Source organism: Tinamus guttatus, unplaced genomic scaffold (genome assembly GCF_059628265.1).
Source record: "Tinamus guttatus ecotype Peru unplaced genomic scaffold, ASM5962826v1 Tinamus_guttatus_pri_ptg000058l, whole genome shotgun sequence".
In the NCBI taxonomy this organism is placed as follows: Eukaryota; Metazoa; Chordata; class Aves; order Tinamiformes; family Tinamidae; genus Tinamus; species Tinamus guttatus.
Window position 1 is genome coordinate 5,034,001 of NW_028288592.1, and position 6,000 is coordinate 5,040,000.

The 6,000-nt window shown below is 35.1% G+C and overlaps 1 protein-coding gene across 4 annotated transcripts in view; it reads left to right on the forward strand.

Moving 5' to 3' along the window:
• DACH1 (dachshund family transcription factor 1) overlaps positions 1-6,000 on the forward strand; it is a 346,806-nt gene that overhangs the window by 250,189 nt on the left and 90,617 nt on the right. The window lies entirely within an intron of this gene.

Here is a 6,000-nt window from a genome sequence, read left to right on the forward strand (position 1 = left end):
TGAAAATTAGTCCATGTGTGTGAAAAGGAGAAAAGCTAATACCACATCATTAAATTAGAAAATTGCATAAAATGAGACTGGTACACATTATATAATGGGATTTAAATTTAATTGAGTATATGATGAAAGTGTTTGATCTAGGTAAAAAATCTGTATGCGCTCATACTGATTATGGTACCATTTTATCACTATTGGCATGCTAAATTGAGTTGCTGTGTGTTTTCTCTTTTTTGAGGGGGCGCTTGTATTTTTAAAAGGTTCATCCTATGCATTGCATTTATTTAACATATATGAATCTTAAGTACTATTTATAGATTATCAATATTTTGTTAGAGTAGGGGTAAAAATATATTTTTGGACTTATCAAGAAATCATTTCTTTAAGTACAACGAGAAAAAGTAAAAGATAAAAAAAAAACAGACATTGACATGCAGCTGGAGAAACTAGCTGCAGTAATGCAGATTTCAGAATCAAATATTTTGTACAGTATTTTAATACATATAGGATGCTACATTCTCTGTCTTGTGCTTGAACACTGAGATAGGAAAAAGAATTAAACCCTGGGCACTTACATTCTGGACAGGTGGCATTTTTAATGAGATTACCCCCAAAATTAATGGAAACAACATTTCTTTTATATAAACCATTTAGTTTGGTTCATTGCACACACAACCTGCTTCAGCTTATACTGTGCCCTCACTAAGCCCCTGCAAACTATATCCCTACTGAGAAGTATGGTGTGATCAAATAGGTTTGTTTCGAATTTCCGTAAATGATTTTATTTCAGCCTTTGAAGTTACTGGTAAATTCAGCAGAGAGAAGTATATATTAAGAATTCTTACTATTTTTATATATGTCATTTTTTTGAAGGTTTGTTTTTGTGATGATACATTGAATGTATTTTCAAATACAGTAACCAGTTCAGGCTTTTAGGCTTTTTAAAGATCTGTTCTCTGTAAAATTGCTGAGAATTCTTTTTTATTATTTTTTCCATAGTCCTCGTTTAGGTCAAACCTTCTATTTCTCCCTCTTTTTTCTTTTTCCTTTTTTTTTTTTTTTTAATTCTCTTCCAGCCTACTGAATTAGTGGTAAATATTCATGGGCTATCTAGATTGATAGGGTATACTAAATTAAAAATTGTTTTCTGTCATGACTGCATTTATCATGCCTCTCATACCAACCCTGTAACTTTAATACTAAACTAATCTGTATTAAAACAAGTGATTTAACTCAGAGATATTTGTGGAGATAGCAATTATCTACTTCTGTCACTGTGAGCTTGCAGTTGGATCCCCAACTGTTGCTTACCACTGTAATTTAGTCAGATTGCAATCACATAAAAAAAATAAGATGTATAGACAGTGATACTCTTAAGCTGAAATTACATTGATCTTGTCATTTGATTCAAAAGAAAAAGAAGTAAAAGAGAACAAAAAAATCTAAATAAGTTTCACTAAGCATTTAAATATTGCCCTGGTTTCGTGTGAACCACATTTGTGCCACTGTATCAACTGAAACTAAAATGGCTTTTAATTATACCTGTGAGAATCTGGAAAATCTTACCTAGTAGAGGAGACTCTTGTCTTGTTTCATCCTGGCCCCTATTCCATTAAAAAAAAAAAAAAAAAGATATACAGATAGATCAATCGATCGATCTCCAGATCTCCAGTGATCTGAACATTGGGAAATTTTAATTTCAGTCAATATAGAATTTATATTTAAATATAAATATAATCAATATATAATTTACCTAGGGAAAAAAAAGTTGTAGCAGAAATAACTGGTCAATGTATATTTTCACAAGAATTCATAAGTCAGAGGGGCTGTCTGTCTGATCTTATCCTTGACTTGGATAAAAAGGAGAAAATACCTCTTATCTTGTATAAAAATAAAGCAAAGGAGATGATTTACCCAGTCTATGGAACATGGTGTGGTGTTTTAGAAACTGCATACCAGCATAGGCAAAATGAATAACAGCTTGGTGGGGTACAGACAGAGTTAACTGTTAAATCTTTGGTGCAGTTAGATCTATTTGCATTTAGTCTGTCTTGAAAATCTGGTCTCAGTTTCTGGTATGTAAAATGTTATGTGGCCTCAGCTTCCATTGAACTTAGTTTATCATTATCCCAGCAAGAATGAAGTTAGATTCTGTGAACCTGATTCATAACTTATTAAAATAGGAAAGTTTGCACCTCAACCTCTAGGTTGCTTGCAGAAGGAAGAACTTATTTTCTCAAAGATCACATGCGATGGGTGTTAAAGATATTTTCTAGCTGCTAATTCCAGAAGTGCAACTGGTCACAGCTTTATATTGGGGCAAGACCCAGTATCTCACATTGTAGCCACTCTCTGGGGTCCATGAGAAGAAAACATGGAATTGTTTTCTAGAAGATCTACACTGTGTCCCAGCCAGGTTCCAACTCTGGACTGTAGGAGACTGCAGAACACTCATGCCTTACAGTTCATACATAATACAAGATCTGTGTTTGGAGGAAAGTCAGGTACATGAAATTTCCAGTAGTCTTTCTTTCCTTGTTAGAGGATAGGAAATTTTTCAAAAATTACTGAAAGTAGGCTGCAGAATTTCAAATGATCCTGGAAAGAAGGAGGTAAGTTCAAGCACTTGATGTTAGCTCCAGTACTTGACAGCAGTCATCAAGAGCAAGTATCTAATTTTGTAACCTGTGATTATGGACTATTTGATGATGCATATTTGTTTTGTATAAAAACAACTATGTGTCACAGAAAGGACTTATGTGCAGCATAGGGGTTGTATTAGCTGGTGCATAAAAGATCCATTCAGTTTGTTATCAAAAAATTAAGACTCTGAGTCACTTCAGGTTCTTAAAATACTAACATTTCTGTAATACTAAGAGAGTTTTCTACACAATCCCTTGTATTCTTCTGATATATATTTTATTATTCATTGGTGCTGAATGTTAAGCCTAGGAATAGTCTAGAAAAAAAAGAGGATCTGAACTCTATCAGAGTACCTTAGCAGTAGACTGCTGAAACCCAATCCATTTCTTGCTCATTGACTCTGAAGTGTTTCAGCCAAAGGCAGAATAGTCGATGCCTGCTCTAAATCCTGCAGTGTTGGAGGTGTGAAATCTCACTGCTGTAGAATGAAAGCATCTCTAATCAGTGTGCTTTTTGTAAAAAAAAAAAAAAAGCACTGTAAAAAAAGTATTTTACCACTTTGCTTTAGCCTTTACAACCTCGTGAGGGAGGTTAAACCTATCTCCAGAGTTTCTCCACTGACTGGATCCAGACAGCTATGCACAAGTTCATATTGACTTTAGGCAAATTATAGTTCAACCTGTCAAGTTCATTAGATCCCAAGCGCCTAGCTAGGTACCTGCCCCATACAATCTATAGGAACCTAAGGCCCACCTTGCCTCAGCCCAAGATTCCATTTTAGGGGACAAACACATAAAAGTTAGTTTCTTTAACACCTAACTTAGATGCCTAAGTCTTTTATTGGATCTGGCCCTAGGGCATCAGATTAGAATTTTCTGTCTGCATCAATTTATATTTTTTTAGATTGACACCTACAGCAAATGAAGCCTGAATGTCATGCTTACATTTTAAATTGAATATGTTATTTGAGGTGTTATGGGAAGGACACTCTCGTTGAAAATGTGCATGCTGTTTTCTATAACAAAATATAAAATATTCACCATGTTCACAAAAGAAGCTAAACAATTTCTTTCAGAAATGCATTTTAACCTTCATATTAATAGAAATTTCCTAAGTTATTTTCAGATAATCAATAATAACTGCTTCCTGACTAGTATGATATCACCAATTAAAATATAACTTTAGCAAATCCATATATTAAAAATGTCCAGTATTTATGCCTATATCGTTATATTTTATGACCTTCTGTAGCGATGTGACATCTAGACATCTGGCTACTGTTTTATAATACAGAATATTCAAATTCCAATATATACTTGATGTAAAACAGAAAATAATTATTTCATAGTTAGAATTCTATTTTCTTGTAGTCTATTGTCTGTCAAAGTAGATACTAATGATAAATATATCAACATACATATTTAGAATTCATTTTATATTATCTGCAGTAAATTCTTAGATATTTAAAATATATATCACATATATATACAGATTAATCAGTATGCAGACATATAAGAGTATATTTTACAAATATTAAGGACTCAGAGGAACCTGTAGCATTACCAAAGGTTCCCTTCTGGCAGAGCTGTTTTCAAGCAAAGGCAGCAGACAGATGCTCCAGCGGTTTACTTAAAAAGTCTGTGTTACGATTTGGGTTATTTCTCTGAGAGAGTCCTTTTCTAAGGAGAGTTGTTACCAATTGACCTGATGGGGAATTCGATTCACTATTCATTTCATTTCATTGCACTTCCTTGGGCAGACATCTGCCCTATGAGGAGAGGCTGAGGGAGCTGGGCCTGTTCACCTGAAGAAGAGAAGGCTGAGAGGGGATCTAATCAGTGTATATAAATACCTCAAGGGAGGGAGTGCAGAGCACGGTCATGGTCTCTTTTCAGTGGTGGCCACTGATAGGACTAGAGGAAATGGCCGGAAACTGAAACATCAAAAATTCCATAGGAACTTAAGGAAAAATTTCTTAACAGTGAGGGTGACAGAGCACTGGAACAGGCTGCCCAGAGAGGTTGTGGAGTCTCCTTCTCTGGAGATCTTCAAAACCCGCTTGGATGCAGTCCTGCGCCACGTGCTTTAGGTGTCCCTGCGTATGCAGGGGGGTTGGACTAGATGATCTCTAGAGGTCCCTTCCAACCCTAAGCATTCTATGATTCTATGATATGCTGCTGTCCCGCTACTGCTTAGGTAAACATTTGTTATTATTCCATTTTCAGTTTTGTATGCATGCACACACATATAGATGTATTTATCGTATTGAATATTGCATGCTAATTGAACAAGAATATAAACAGGCCTTGATGAATATCCCTTTCAGAACGTTTCAGTTCTGTGTTTTCACTCCATTTCTTAAATGTTACCATATCTTTATGTATTAGTTTGTAGTTTCCTAAGATACTGAGTTCAGGATATGTATTTATACATCACCTAGCATGCTCTGAAGCTTATCCTGATGTGAGCTTTAGGCATTTCTGAAACCTTAAAGAGAGAATCGTCAAACTTTTAACCTAAGACAGATAATACAATGATCCACTAAACGGAAGGCTAAAGAAAGCCAGTATCACCTAAATAACCTTTACACTCTCTGGTTGTTGGTGTGTCTTTTCACTCAAGCCAAGAGGTTCCAGAATGCCTATAATACATGGAAAGCTGTAACAGTTAATGGACTACAAAGGTGAAAAATGAAGTTACAAGCTTATTCTTAATGGGTTGTTATCTACTAAGAAACCAGAAAACAACTCTTTTTATTCTATAACAATACAGCAGCTGGTATGGCATTATTGAAGAGGATGTGAATATTATGTATGTGCAGGGAGGAGTGTAAAGGTGGTACAAATGTCTAAAAACTATCTTTGGAACAAAATAGTGTCTCAGAGTATTTCCGTAGACTTCCACCAAGCTGCCCTCCAACCAGTTAGTTCTTTCATAGCCTTGTTTGCTAGTAAGCATCTCTATTCTAGTGGGGTGGTAGGTAGTTATGACCCACTTTGTATTAGATTTGTTGTACAGTGTTCCCATGACTGATATACTCACAGGCAATCTGGAATCATTGCAGTTGTGTAGTCCACTTGCACATGTTCATACCCGTTAATCTGCATTTAGAGAGCCCAACACATCCTGGACATACCTGACTTTCTGGATATGTTAAAATCAATTATACATGCACAAGAGGTTCACTGTATTCTAGAACTGTTAGAGTTACTATGTATATGCAGTTCCTTTGTATTACATGCGACAAAGTTCCCCAAAGACACTTCTTTCTTTTGTTTTAATTTCTCTGATCATGATATATTCTTCATATAATAGACCTTAGCATAGTCTTTACAGTCTTTACAGTCTTTAATGGTCTTT